Source organism: Limulus polyphemus, unplaced genomic scaffold (genome assembly GCF_000517525.1).
Source record: "Limulus polyphemus unplaced genomic scaffold, Limulus_polyphemus-2.1.2 Scaffold2769, whole genome shotgun sequence".
Classification (NCBI taxonomy): domain Eukaryota; kingdom Metazoa; phylum Arthropoda; class Merostomata; order Xiphosura; family Limulidae; genus Limulus; species Limulus polyphemus.
Window position 1 is genome coordinate 63961 of NW_013668379.1, and position 15833 is coordinate 79793.

The following is a 15833-nucleotide window of genomic DNA, read 5'->3' on the forward strand; positions in this document are numbered from 1 at the left end:
ATATATATATACACACACAATGTGTATAATTTTCATATATATCTTAAAAGTAGCTGTTCCTTAACAATAATTACAGAAACACGCACACACACACACATTTGTATTTCTTTTTCACACCAGTAAAACATCTGTCCCCAACATACTGGAGGAAAAAAAAAACAAGTCATGATCATCAGTTGTATGATGCTACACAAAATTTAAGTAATAAACAATGTCACCTTTCCCCTCCAGCAGTTTACAAGTTATCATGAAAAACTATTTTTTTATTCTGATGTTGTTAAAAAACAATCATCAGGGAATAATCAGAAGAGTATTGTAAAAGAAGGCATTTTTATTCCTTTATATTGCACTTAATATGATAAATTTAATTTTGTAAGTGATCTTAAAAGTTATAAAACCTATCAATATTATGGAGAGAATCTCAGATTGCCTTGCAGTTTATTGTATATCAATTATTTCATAAAAGTTGGTTTTGTAGCCTTTATAAATCAGTAATAACTCTTGAGGGAAAGGAGTTGTTTTTTGTAAACATATTAGAGAAAAGATATTTATTACAAAGAAAATGGCCATTTATAATGGTTAATGCTAAGTTTTACCTTATAAGGGAAAAATTAAGCCGATAAATACATCAAGGTGGGTGACCTAAATACTTGTGTACAATGAGATAAACACTTAACTTGCTAAGATACAAATTTTGGGTATAATACAACCTACTATACTGAGTACTTCTCTGATGTGAAGAGGCCTAAAACCTACAACCATGTGAACGAAAGAGTATGTTGCTTATATTGTCCATAAATTTCAACAGATCTTTGATACAATGTTCTTATAGCTCCTTTTTTATAAGGAGCATAAGCCTAATATCCAGTCATTGCATACAGCTGTACCCTAGTCATCAGTAGCTAGTTGGCTATACTTGGACAGCCTAGATGGACCAAAAGGTCTCTTGTTGTCTTTTAATGTTATGTCCTGGTTTAATTTCAACCAGAATAAATTCCAAAAATTGCTTTATGCTTTCAATTATCAAACAAGAGCTCAGCTTGGCTAGATTTGATGACTGCTAGCCAATGGGAATCCCTGTCTTAATTATGATTGATTTACTACATAAACATCCAGTTTTTCTTGTGACAAGGTTGAGAAACAAGGGTATCACAGAAATATGAAAAAAAAATGCATCTCCAAAAAATATGATCATCATCTGTTATAATAAACTATGGAAAATCATGATCAAATGCTTGGTCGTTTGACATTAACGAACAATCTTTGATTATTCTGATCAACCATCAGACCACTGTCTACTACATTGGATGGATTACAGGATGAGTATCTTATTAAGTTGTTTTAGCTGTCTCAACTAATCTAGCTCCCACATCAGAGGTGTAAATTTTATATGTACTAGCACAGGCTAGTTAACATAAGAAATGTACTAGCCCAAACTGAAATCCTACTATCCCAACTATTTTTTATTCTACAATGCCAAAAATATCATACATTACAAATATATACATATGTATATTCATTGCAATGACACTTTAGTTTTTAATACTGTGGAACAAATAGTGTATTGCAAGTAGATACACATTATTACAATGACTTGTTCCACAGTTAAAAACTAAAGTAATAGTGTATTGCAAGTAGATATACATTATTACAATGACTTGTTCTACAGTATTAAAAACTAAAGTATAGTGTATTGCAAGTAGATATACATTATTGCAATGACTTGTTCCACAGTATTAAAAACTAAAGTATAGTGTATTGCAAGTAGATACACATTATTACAATGACTTGTTCCACAGTATTAAAAACTAAAGTATAGTGTATTGCAAGTAGATACACATTATTGCAATGACTTGTTCCACAGTTAAAAACTAAAGTATAGTGTATTGCAAGTAGATACACATTATTGCAATGACTTGTTCCAGAGTATTAAAAACTAAAGTATAGTGTATTGCAAGTAGATACACACTATTTGTAGTAACTAAACCTTGAGTATAATACAATCGTCGAAAATAAACTTAATGACAATATACACATATCATTCTTTTTATTTTTTCTTGTTGTTAGAGTTATAACTTGAACCATTTTCACTTACAGACACATATCAGTTGTACTTACACAGGGTCCCTGAAAGTGTTCTGTTTCAAGAGCAAATAGTACCAAAATTAAGAGTAATATTTTTATTTCTTGCTTTTGAAGTTCACATGTGATTCATGGCATGTGAATGTTTTACATGTCACAACAGTACAAATTCCCATTTGTAGCATCCTTTATTATCTACTGACTGACTGACAAACAACATACTACTGTATAGTGGTGCAATTGGTTAAAACACATGACCCCTACAGGCAGCCTTTGGCCCCCCTTTCGCAAAAATAATCAATGTTCTTTGGATTGACTTCAGGTGTTAAGAAAAAAAGAATTAACTATCTATACATTAATGGCTACAAACTAGAACAATTCCAGTTTCAGTAGACTCACGCAAGACCACAATAAATCTACTTTATAGACAATTTAAATGAGCTATGAACTAGTGGTTCATGTGTGTCTGTCCTATTAAGCAATTTAAGGTCAAACATTAGTTTGGTATCACTGCCTGATTTCATCCAGTCTAGATAAGGAACCATACAGGATCCAAAACTCAGATCACCCCTCCCTTTCCATCATACCCAGGAAATCAGAGAGGGTGGTCCAAATAAACCTGTTTCACCTCGTATCAATAAAAAACTTAACTATTCTAATTCATGGAAAAAAATAATCATTGGTTAGAAAGTATTAGAAATATGCAACCAAATAACTAGACATTTTAATTTATAAGTTGACAACTGAGTCACACATTTGTATGCCAGGCTTAGCTTATCATCAATATAAAGCTACATATCTTACAAAAATTTTAGTGATAGTAGATCGTTAATGATTTGAAAGAAAAAAATAAAAGATAGCATTTTAGTAAATTTTAATATTGAAATACAGAGTTGGATTTTACACACATTTTACCAAAGTAGAATAGCACTAGCCCCAAGCTACTATGAATTTCATAGCAGCCAAAACTCAAAATTTGGTAATTTTGAGCACTGGGTTAATGGACTTTTACTCTCCTGGATATTTAGGGAAAAAGTTCATCTTTTTTTTATTGAATCCTAACCTGATGCTAAAAAATTATTAATACTTTTTGTAATGTGTTACACTATGTTCATCGAGTATAAAAATCTAATGTTTTGAAATTAGTTTTAAGTATGAGTTGTCTGTGCTTACAGAGTAATCCCAGAAACCTTGAGCTCTTTCATATGTGATAGCTGACTGTAGTTTAATCTTTTTCTCAACTCATTACACTGAAGGACTCAGGAAAACCTGCTTGGAGTAAAATTAATCTAGGTCTGTAGCACTTCTATCAGCACAATAAAACTAATCTGTCTGTATCACTACTATAAGCACAATAAAACTAATCTGTCTGTCTGTATCACTACTATAAGCACAATAAACTAATCTAAGTCTGTGGCACTTCTATCAGCATAATAAAACTAATCTAAGTCTGTGGCACTTCTATCAGTACAATAAAACTAATCTGTCTGTATCACTACTATAAGCACAATAAAACTAATCTAAGTCTGTGGCACTACTGTCAGCACAATAAAACTAATCTGTTTGTATCACTAATATAAGCATAATAAAACTAATCTAGGTCTGTAGCACTTCTATGAGCACAATAAAACTAATCTGTCTGTATCACTACTATAAGCACAATAAAACTAATCTAAGTATGTGGCACTACTATCAGCACAATAAAACTAATCTGTCTGTATCACTAATATAAGCACAATAAAACTAATCTAAGTCTGTGGCACTACTATCAGCACAATAAAACTAATCCGTTTGTATCACTAATATAAGCACAATAAAACTAATCTAAGTCTGTGGCACTACTATCAGCACAATAAAACTAATCCGTTTGTATCACTAATATAAGCACAATAAAACTAATCTAAGTCTGTGGCACTTCTATGAGCATAATAAAACTAATCTGTCTCTATCACTACTATAAGCACAATAAAACTAATCTAAGTCTGTGGAACTACTATCAGCACAATAAAACTAATCTGTTTGTAGCATTACTATCAGCACAGCTGCTACATGCCAGCTTTTTATCTATGTAGTATATTTTTAAACATGGTAACAACTGTATTGGTTCCTTATATTAAAATCTACTAACCTATCCACAGCATTTGCCTTAAACTTTAACAGAGCTAATAAAATATTTTTTGTAAGTGTAGAATTATTTTTAATTGAATATGTTACAACCCCCTACTCTCAAGTCAACACATTAGTACTGTGTGTTTAATGAATGAAAACAAAGTTTACTGAAAGTTCCAATGGTTCTGTCTATTACGATCAATCACTCCCATGTTAAGGTTGATGAGGATATGATTTGTATTTTGATATGTCAAGAGAATGTAAATCATATACTGAGCAAATATACACACCTCCATTAATATTCTTTAGGAATAAACTACTATTAGTGATTATGATGTGTGGTAAAACAAGGTAACCTGCTTTTGTGATTCATGTAATCTAAACATTATATTTCATTGTAAATGAAAGTGAAGCATTATTTCTGACCTTGGTGTCAAGCCTTTCAGGTGTACTTGTACATATCTGTAGATAATGAGCAAAGTGATAATGCTTTAATACTCATTCATATCCATAGATAATATGCTCAAAACACTGAAGACAACAACTAGTATATAGATAAAATTGGAGGTTTCAAAATGTACTTCAACTTTGTAAAACAGATAAGGAATGAATTATGTTGGCCTCTTTGCACAACTTATAAAATAAAACACTAGTCTGTAGAAAGTATTGGCTTTACAGTGGACTAATGAAACACTTGTTTGTAGGAAGTCATTCCTTTAAAGCAGATTGATAAAAAACTTGTCTGTAGAAAGTATTGGCTTTACAGTGGACTAATGAAACACTTGTTTGTATAAAGTCATGGCTTTAAACAACCTGATGAAATACTTGTTTGTAAAAAGTAATGGCTTTAAAGCAGACTGATGAAAAATTTGTCTTAGGAAAGTAACATTCTAAAGTAGAATGAGGAAAAATATATGTTGAGCAACTCGTCTTCTCTGATACGAGATTTTCATATGAAACCTGACTAAAGCAGTTGCTCTAAATTTCTTTAAAGTAACATAAGTTATTCTTTCTTGGGGGTGTTTAAAAACAATTTGCAGGAAGAACAAACAAAGTGACTCTGGTGTTTTTATATATTAAAGTAACATAAGTTATTCTTTCTTGGGGGTGTTTAAAAACAATTTGCAGGAAGAACAAACAAAGTGACTCTGGTGTTTTTATATAATATCTGTTTTTCCCAAATATCATGAACATTAGAGATGCATGTCAAATCTAAACACTCAGAAAATTACTAGGCATTGCACATGATTACTAAATTATTCCAAAAGTCTCTCTAGCAAACAATACAAAATGTATAAATTAAGATATTAAATACAGCTTACAACACTTCCCCCTCTTTTGATTGTAAAGTTCCTTGAACAATCCTAATATACAAAAGAACAATAATATATTAAATTTAAACTTACATAATTTACAATAAAATCAGTATTTACAACTAACAAGCAGGTAACATTTTCTTACACTGAAAATGTATTTTCAATAGGTATTTATCTCCTATCACCCAAAGCTATCTTGATCCTGGAATGCCCTCTAAGCATTGCTAAAATTTTTGCTAACAGTGCACCAATCTTTTATATTCCATCAGTTTTGCACCATTTCAGAGCATGTATTGATCATGTGACTATCCTCCACCAATCATACTGCATTCTCAATATTAGCACAGCTAGCTCCATCTACTATTATAGAGTAATCCTCACTTTCAAGAATTAGCAGGTACAAACCAGAAACACCGGCATATCAATGGGGAGGAAGGGTGGGTGAGAGGGGATAAGTACCTATCAGAAATACATTTTCAGTGTAAGAAAATATTAACTTCTGAAACGATCTTGCCTACTCTCACCCAAAGCTAGAATCTTACATTACAAAGGTGGAGGGGTCTGTGAAGGCACATCAATATCCAATCAAGCAGAAAATGACCACACTGAAATAAAAAATGTGCACGAATATAAAAAGAAAGCACTACTTCTGGAATAGGTATGCTCTTCACCCAGTAATTAACACAGGAACAAAAAGGGGGTGGAACTAAATTGGCAGGCACCAATGCATTCAGAAAAGGGACATACAGCCTCAAATCTGTGGAAAAGTGCTGTAGAACCATGACTTGAAACAGCACAGCATTAACAAACATGAAAAGTCTAGTGTGGAAGTGACAACAGGCTCATATAAGCATGTGCCAAAGGTAGTGCCTTGGGTTACATCAGTGCAAGTGCAGTCCATCCAAGCAAAACATCTAGTGGAAATGCCTTGTATAAGATACTGAGATAAAAAAGTGCAGTCCTCCCTAGCGAAAAACATCCAGGGGAAGAACCTTGGATATGAAGGAGGATGAAAAAAAACTCCAAACGTGAGTGTAATCTTGAAGGTTCATAGCCAGTCCATTGTCAACAGACATGTCATACTTCGTTCACATATGTAGCAGGCTGTAGTACCAAACATAGTGATAGTCAGCCATGGTATGGTGCCAGGGAAAACAAAATAACTAAACATGGCTATGGCTAAAGGACCATGAACTGTATATGAAAAGGCCAAGCGTGGTCCACCCGAACAAGAAACATCCACTGGAAGTACCTTGCATAACCTTGTGAGATCAACAAGTGCAGTTCATTCAGGCAAAAAACAGCCAGGGAAGCATCGTGAAGTACATTGGACTATGTCAAGTGCAGTCCATCTGGGCAGAAAACATCTAGTGAAACCACTTTGCATAAGGAATTTTTGATCAAAAATATCCAGGGGAAGTGCCATGGATCTTGTAGGACAACAGATTTGAGCAGCCAAAGACATAGCTAGATGAGGAATGTAGTGTGAAGAAACACTAGGTAAATATTGAACTTCTATGTACAAGTCAGAATACACCAGTTATATGAGTTGACAAACCCAACCAGTAACTGTAAATAGGTAACAGATCACTGGAAACAGAGGAAATCCATGGAACAACTACATGGGAACAAGAACCATGAAAGGAGGCAGCATAAGCCACATAACATAGCAGGGAATGAACTGGGAAAAATTGTCAATCCAGATCCAAATGAGAGTACAGGTGGGAAATGGAAGATAAGGAAATAGGAGAAAAAGACTAAACAACTTTACTAGGCTGCTGATGTCTTGGGAAGGAAGGTCCAATCCAGATTGAGGACAACACATGAGAAATGGTAAAAGATACAGGAAACTTTAATGGCATAAATATTGGAACAACGATGACCCCATTCAAGAAGGAGGAGGAAATAGGCCTGAAGGGGATGATGGTACAAGAAATACATTGCAATGGGTTCAAAGGGAGAACTGGACAGAGCATGAAGGCCAACACTGAGATCCCAATCCGGCAGAACAAAGGAAAATTGTGGATGGGCCAGACAAAAGGAATGGAAAAGGAGGGGAATAACCAGGGAGGAGAAAGCATTCTGGAAGTAAGAGAATAGAAGGTGTTTGACACAGCAGCCTTATAACTAGCAACAGTTATATAGCAACATGGACAAACCCTTATCAAACATCCACATGAAGAACTGCAACAGATGAGGAACAGAAAAACAAAATAAGTAGAAGCCATGGCAAATGGACCAAAGTCTGAAGGAAGACCAACACCTCTAGTGCACAGACAAGGAGGAAGGTTGAAAGGTATGGACAAGGAAAGATGCTACACCAGGGGTAAGCCCCTAAGCTGAGACAAGGAACCGGGCAAAAGCCATGCATGTAGATGGAGTTTGGTGATATTTGAATGAGCCATATCAGATCATGGTTGTCAGAGGAGAGACTAGGACAGAAGAAATGACAGGGGATGTTGCTCCAGCAAGGGCCAGAGCAGATGGAACATGTTGAGCAGAGCAGGCCAATATGGAGCAACAAGCAGGACATGATAAAAAATGGTCTGGTGAAGGAATAAACTCTGGAGAGGAGTCTGATCAGAGGGTAGGTATATAAGTGAAGACACCCTCCAAACCTGACTGAATGCATCTACTCCCAGTGAGTGGCAAACACATTTATATGCAGTATTCCTAGTTGAAAACACACCCACCAAAATACCTGTGGAAAAAGGAACCATGTTCGGTCGAGATAAGCGGCTGGCCACCACATTCATGATGCCAGGAACATGACACACCAAGGTCATCATGTACTGGTTGTAGGCCCAGTAAAGAAGATTCAGCATCTGAAAACACATAGATCTGGATTTGGTTCCTCCTTGCTTCATGATATAGCCGACAACAGTGGAATAGTTATAATGAATTATAACCACCTACCCCCCTCAGGAGCAGGAGAAAATGATAGCCTGGAACTTTTGGCCCGATAAACTGCCAAAAGTTCCAGGATATGGAAATGGGGAGTAGCCTCCTTGACAAACCATCAACTGAAAATCTCTTGTGAATCGAGAAAAGCCCCCCCCCAAACCAAAGTGAAGTAATGGAAACCCCCAACATGGTCAGTTCCCTGTTGAGTCACCAAGCAAGGTCGATCCTGATCCCAGGGGTAATGGTAATGGGATGGTCCAACAAGAGATCATGGTAGAAGTTATATTGGTGAAAAAGCATTCACTGAAGGAAATGCATGTGAGCTCAACCCAAGGTAATGACGGCTTTTAAAAAAGCCCACATCTCAAAAGGAGAAGGTTTGGCCCTGCAAAGATAGGAATGGAAGTAAAAACCCCAGTGCAATAAAAGATTAAATGGAGTTAAGAATGGACCTCTCCAATTGAATCAGAAAACCCCACCTAATTAGCTTCCTGAAGAAGTAAGCAGGCATGATTGACTGACTGAACATGGGAAGAGACGAGCAGGACCCAGTCATCCATGAATAGAGAGTCTGAAAACCCAATGAGTGAAAATGACTGACAAAAGAGCATACCACTCAACAAAACATATGGAGCCAAAGAAGGACTGAAAGGCAGCATCCAGAACTGGAAGACATGACTCACGTGGACAAACCAAAGAAAATGATGTGACACTGGAGCAGTTGGAATATGAAGATAAACATCCATCATGACAAATTTGTCATCCAAAGTCCCAGTGGAAAAAACCCAAAGTGAAAGGAAGAACTCCATGGTGAAGCGAGGTGGCTCCAGATAAGAGTTTAACCGGGACAGGTCTATGACAAGTCTCAATCTCCCGTCTGTCAAGGGGCAACAATTAAATGGGAGCAAAACCTAGGTTGAGTGGTCACAACCCAATCAATAGCCCTTTTGTGAAGGAGGTCTTGAACAGACTAGGCAAGATGACTGTAAGAAGTATGATCCTGAGGAGGAGGTAAGGAGATCTGGGAAGTGGATAGGGGAAGGGCAGAACTGAAGGTAGGAACCTTCAAGTAGAACCCGTAGAACCCAATAACTGTTGTGAAGTGTAGCCAAAAAGATACATACTAAATATACTTAGAGAAAGTACTCATGGCTAACGAACCAACAAAACCTAGAAACTTGTAGAATCTACAAAGTACATAAAAATAGCAAACGTGTAAAACTATGAAATTCGACCTAAAACATAAATCAATAAGCAACACCTAAAGTACAAGACCACAAAGGAACTTATAAGATAACAGACATGTAAGTATAGAACTTATAAGTCCACTCAAACAACCAATAAGAAAAAGGACAGGAAATTAAAACCTACCATGAAGAACATGAGAATATAAAAAAGGTACCCAGTTAACAATAACAATTTTTGACTCGTATCTAATCCCCAGTAAGATGAGATTAGCAGTAAAGGAGAAAGAACTTACAAACTAAATAACATAAGGAAGTATAAATAACAAACCCACCCATCCACAAACTTGGTAGAAGTTACAATTACCCTGACAGTAACTAATATGTAAAAGTCATACATATACCAAAAATTAAACAAAAACAAAGTAAATCAAACTCTAAATGCAAATTTAAACTAAAGTAACTTAGATGGTAAAAGAATTATAAAAATCAAACATATCAAATGCTGAGCAAAGAAGACATGAAAGACCTAAATCCACACAGGCTCACTTAAATTTGCTAAACATGGGTATAACTACTGGGGATTGAGGAATACATGCTGAAACTTACCTGGGAAAAAGAACAATACCTAACTCAACAGATTACACGGAGGCACAGTAACAGGTGGAAAGTGCCTTAGAAAGATAGTAGTTATATTCTTCCTAACAAAAGAAAGGAAGAAATCATCAGCCAAACGTAAGACACAAACTCCCCATGAACTAAAGCCTGTTCTTCCTTTCGTCGACCCTGAGAACTGGGGACTTGTGTCAGAACCATTGTCTACCATTGCAGGAATTAAATCATCCACCATATTAAATCTTAAATTCATATGAATGCATTAGAATTTGGAAAACAGAAATACTTCTAAAACAAACGAGTACAGACAATGGAAATAAAGCACAAGAAGATCAAACACAATCAAAATTTTGGAGAGCAAGTTAAAACAATTGTCTATACACTAGAATGCCAATCGAGAAAGTGAGGATTTCTCTAAAATAGTTGAGGGCTAGTATAGAGGGCGCAGTATGATTGGTGGAAGGTAGTCACATGATCAGCACATGTTCTGAAACGCTGCAAAACTGATGGGGTATAAAGGACTGGTTCACTGTTAGCAAAAAATTTTAGCAGTGCTTAGAGGGTAGTCCAGGATCAAGATAGCTTTGCATGAGAGGATGTAAGACCATTTCGGAAATACTTTTCATAAATAGCCATTACAATCACAAAGTCATTAATTAAATGTTAAACCACATGCAATCAAAATTCTGAAAAACAAAGCAATATACTCTTTGTTATCTCATTTACTGTCTCTAAATCGTCCATTCATAAAATGATTTTGTTGATTTTTTTTCAGTGGCTTATGGTACAAAGATGGCATGACCTCTTGTTCTTTATCATCACTTGCTGTCTCATGACTGGAGAAGTTCTCTCCAGGTAGATAGTAGAGGGAATATACTGGCAGCTTCATCCTTGTTGATACTCTGGAAATGATCTCGACAGAAACTTTAGGCTCTCCGGCAGATTGACTCATCTCCGGTGAAGTCTTTGCTGAAGATAAGTAATGGCTATGGTCAGCTCCAAGGTATACTAAATATAGGGCATGCAAACACTTTACATGATACTTAGCAGCCTCATTTTCTATACACAAGTATCATGATTTCCAAATACTTGCAGCTTAAAGTGAACCAGTTAAAAATTAAACTTCACAAGCATGGTGATGCTAATACTAGGAGAAAAGAAAAATTACCGTGAAGATCACATTCTCTGGTACTATACAGTAATACAATACCCTCTTAACATTTTGCAAAGTTTCCGGCCAAAATACTATGGCCAAGAATGTCAATGTTGTTCTCAAATTTTAGTTTGAGTTGAAATGTATCATGTATGTTTATCACCTTTAGATCCATGAAACACAATTTACTTACAAACAATGTGTATTCGGAGGTTTGAAAATTGTTGTTTTTCATTATTTGAATGAGTTAGATCATTTCAAGTTTAGTTTTTCAAAAATCTTTTGCAACAACAAGAAACTCTGATGAACTTCCTTGACCAAATTTGCTCACTATGTGAATATGTCTATGGAAATTCACAGAAGAATACTTTTGTTTCTGTACACAAGAATAATATATTATTTAATTTCTGTAGTGTACAATGTGTACAAAAGACATTCTAACACAAGAAATATATGACCTTGTAACACCAGATTTGTTATTTTCCTGTAATTGGACATTCAGCATTTTGCTTTACAGCTTCTTCAGGAGTGTTACACTAAAACACAAACTGCAACTGATGGTTTAAATAATTAATTATAATCAAATCTATGGTGTGCATTTCTACAGCATATGTTTGACATATTATGTAGTGAAGTTTATTACTGAAAAAATTGTATTGTTGAAATAATTAACTTCTACCTGTAGTAAACAAAAGATCTATCCAAGTTACAAACTGAAATAATGAAAGATGAAAAAATAAAATAATTATAATCATAGGCACCATGAATTAGAAAAACATTTTCAAGCATTACTCAATCAATATACTGCAAGACATCTCATCAATAACCCCATTAACTCATGGATACAGCTACATGATCAGTAGAAGTTGCTAATCAACTGCATTCAACTAATTAATTATTCTTATGACAGTTGAAAGAATATCAAGTAGTAAAACTAATTTTCAGGAGTCATAACGCTAATCGACAAAGCTGAACAGTTTTGGATTAATTGAAAATAAAAACGAATTCATAATGGCAATATTTTAGTTACTTGGATAGATGAAATAAACAAAACAGCAATAATCAGAAACACTTATTTCAACTTCGTAATTATTTTCATGACATTCACTGATTTAATCATAATTTTGATTAACTATTCATATTGTGTGATATTAATCAATGTAACTGTCTTCTGTCTAATAAATCATTTAAGCTCTTCTAAACTTTCATTAGAGAAGGTTGATGTTTCTATACTATTTGATTTGACAATCCTGTATCTTCTGGATGGTGGTTTTAGTTATTTATTTGTGACTTAAATGGATTCAAATTCCATCACTAACAAGACAGCTTCCTTGGATTTGCTTTGATTTAGCATAATTTATATATCCTCATCTATGAATTGATCATGGGCCAATGAATCTATCATTTCACATAAAGCATCTAAATAAAATAAATGGGCAAGCCTTTCTACAACATCCATGATTAGGCAAAGGTCTAATCTTTCCTCTCCTGAACTACATTCTGGAAACTTTCTTCTGGTGTGTCATTCCAAACCCATTTGTTAAGGCAACTACTAATGCTGAATAGTTGTCATAACTATGAGCTGGGAGAATTTTTAATATTAAGGCTGGCCCTTTTAAATGGGCATCTGGTGAATGGCTTGTTGTTCCTTACTCCATCAATTCACTTTATAAAATATTTCAAACTGAGTCTGATATACCTCCACAGTGTTTTTCCATCGCAATCTGCTGGTTTCTCAAGTAGGCAATTCTGAAGAACTAACCAGTTAAATTCTGGAACTTGATGAGGTAGTGATATAGCTGGAGTAGTCCAGGAAGGTTCTGCAATCATAGGTGGAACAGCAGTAGTGGTGGCAAGTGTAAGCCAAATGGATTCTCCTTTTCCATATTTCACAATTAATGGTGTTTGGATTTTAAAATTATTGGGCAAATGCATATAGAGAGAGGTGTGGATGGTTTGGTCCTTGCATTTACAAATTTACTTTACAATGTTTAATTTTGTCACCAATGTTATTTTGTACCTTTTATATTTTACTGTTATAATCTTTCTGTACTTCATAGATGTTTTTTTTGAACTTCTAATTTGTTATTATAAACTTTATTATAACCTTTTGTACCTTGTATATTTTACTGTTATAATCTTTCTGTACTTTATAGATGTCTTTTTGAACTTCTAATTTGTTATTATAACCTTTAGGCACTTTATAGATGTTTTCTTGTACTTCATTGTGCACTTCTTCAAATTTACTGTTATAATCCTTCTTCACATCTCCAATAGCTTCTTCAATAAAATTTATTTTTGTTCTTAATTCTTCTTTAAACCTTGTGTCTCTTTTAATTATTCTCTAAAATTCCTATCTCTTTCTTCTTGTTTATATTTTTTTATAAATTTCTTCCATTTCTTTTAATTTTCTATCTCTATTCTTGATCTTCTTTTAATACTCTGTCTCTTTCTGCTTATTCTTCTTTCTACTGTTTCATTATCTCTAGCAAATTTTCTATCTCATTTCAAGCATGCCATCATTTTTAAGTTTAGTCACGATTCTATTTATTTTTACCAAAATAATCCCACTCATGACTATACTGTTGTGATGGATTCTATCATTGTGTTAGGTTCTTTTTCATTATTCTATCAAAATAATGCAGAGCCCAATCCAATTAAGAACAGCAAAAGTGATTTATTTCTTTGAACACAATGCAAAAGTTCTACATATTACATTTATAAATAAAACTAAACAGTCACTTTTAAATTTTCTTTCATATCTACAACACAGCTTAAAAATGGCTAAAACACCTAAGTAATCAATCAATAACATAGTAATAGATTCACTAACCAATTAATCACTCATTAAGAAACTGCATACTCACTGGTTAACTGCCTGACTGACTAACAAACACAGTGGCTCTGTTTATATACAATATTTGTTTTTCTCCAAACCTCACAAATCTAGACACTCAGGAAATTTTCAGGCATCAAACATCATCAGTACTAAACATCAAAACTCTCTCTCTCTCTCTAGCAAATAATACAAAATATTTAAATTAAAATATTAAAAATATAGCCTATAACAGTTTCATAATTCATAGGTCTTTACAAACACTCAATATATCAGTAAATATATTAATTACACAATAGCAAAAATTAGTTGTTTTACATATATTTGTTATAGTTACTAAAAAGTCAGATATAAACCTGTATTACTATCAGTGGTCTGAATGCAGTATTTATTTATCATTTAACAAAAATATTTCTTTAAAAACTAGTTTAATATGGCTCATTCAATTTCAAATTACAGCACGATTGTACTACTTTACTTAGAACTACCGATACTATGACTAGTATGAGTAGGATGATGATAACAATAGTTCATTTCTCAATCCTAATATTTTAGTAATACTAATAATATGAAAGTATCTAATTATACCCAAGTTATAGACGATCAAGCACTTAAAATTTAAATTTACGTCTTACTAAAAAATAAATCAGCAGTATAGACTAAAGTTAAAACTAATAGTACTAACTCAGGCCTTCAAATATATATATATATATATACATAAACTTGTATTGAACTTACACTGTCGTTGCTGTACTATATTATATCATTACTACCATTATTAGTTGGAAGAGGTCGTAAATCATGACTCTTGACACGAGTAAATCCAGCAAGGATTAATGCCAAATTCAGATATCTTAAATTGTGAAAATACAAGATAAACAACTTACAAGGAATGATAATACTTAAATTTTCTTCTTCCGTTTAATATCTCCAACTATTAAAAAATAACATTTTATACGTGTGTGTTTTGTTTTTATCTAACACTTCTACATCCTAATATGAGTTACGCCATACAATTCAACCAAACCTCCCTTTCCATCTTTGATCCTCACCCCAGAAGTTCCCCTCTTAGTACGAATTATTATTTTAATCTTAGGTTCTAAAATTAAATACAATGCAATTATAATATTTATTTTAATACGTTAAAAATTTCCGTGCAAAAATTTTGTTTCTTAACTTTTTATTATTAATATTATTCTCTGTTACTAAACAATACACATAAACTAGTTATTGTTATGACAGCGGTAGTCACGTGACCCCGGTAACACGTCATGATATTCTAGAAGGATCGGGGAACATCACGAATAATCAGGTGCCCTCTATTCCTGTATATAAGTGCGCCGGATAACGTGAGACGAATTAATCGATAAAGAATTGCAGACAGTCAGAGACTGACAATTGAGTCAAGCGCGGTAGTAAGTAAATGCGTGAATCGTTCCTTGAGAATTATAGCGTGTGTTTAAGTGTGGAAATTAAGTGTATTGCAAAGTTGTATTGAGAAAGAAAAAACTATTTTTATTTAAGAAAGGACTTATATCACTGAAGTTCTTCGGAAAGAATTTCTACCGAAAATTAACAAACGAACACAGAGACATAACAAATTGGTGTCAGAAGCGGGATAGAAAAAAAAAAAA

General features: G+C 33.9%; 1 protein-coding gene across 9 annotated transcripts in view; it reads right to left on the reverse strand.

Annotated features, from left to right (window-relative positions):
• LOC106467862 (ADP-ribosylation factor 6) overlaps window positions 1–15250 on the reverse strand; it is a 26241-nt gene extending 10991 nt beyond the window's left edge. For 3 of the 9 annotated variants that reach the window (XM_022396070.1, XM_022396072.1, XM_022396064.1), the window contains exons 1-2: window positions 14231–15250; window positions 11013–11179 (exon numbers count right to left, since the gene is read on the reverse strand). The gene's annotated coding sequence lies outside the window, so the exon portion shown is untranslated. Of the gene's footprint in view, window positions 1–10917; window positions 10982–11012; window positions 11180–14230 lie in introns of those variants that run through there. The other 6 variants (XM_022396068.1, XM_022396065.1, XM_022396069.1 and 3 more) reach the window with 6 other exon arrangements.
• Between the last annotated feature and the right edge of the window lie 583 nt (window positions 15251–15833).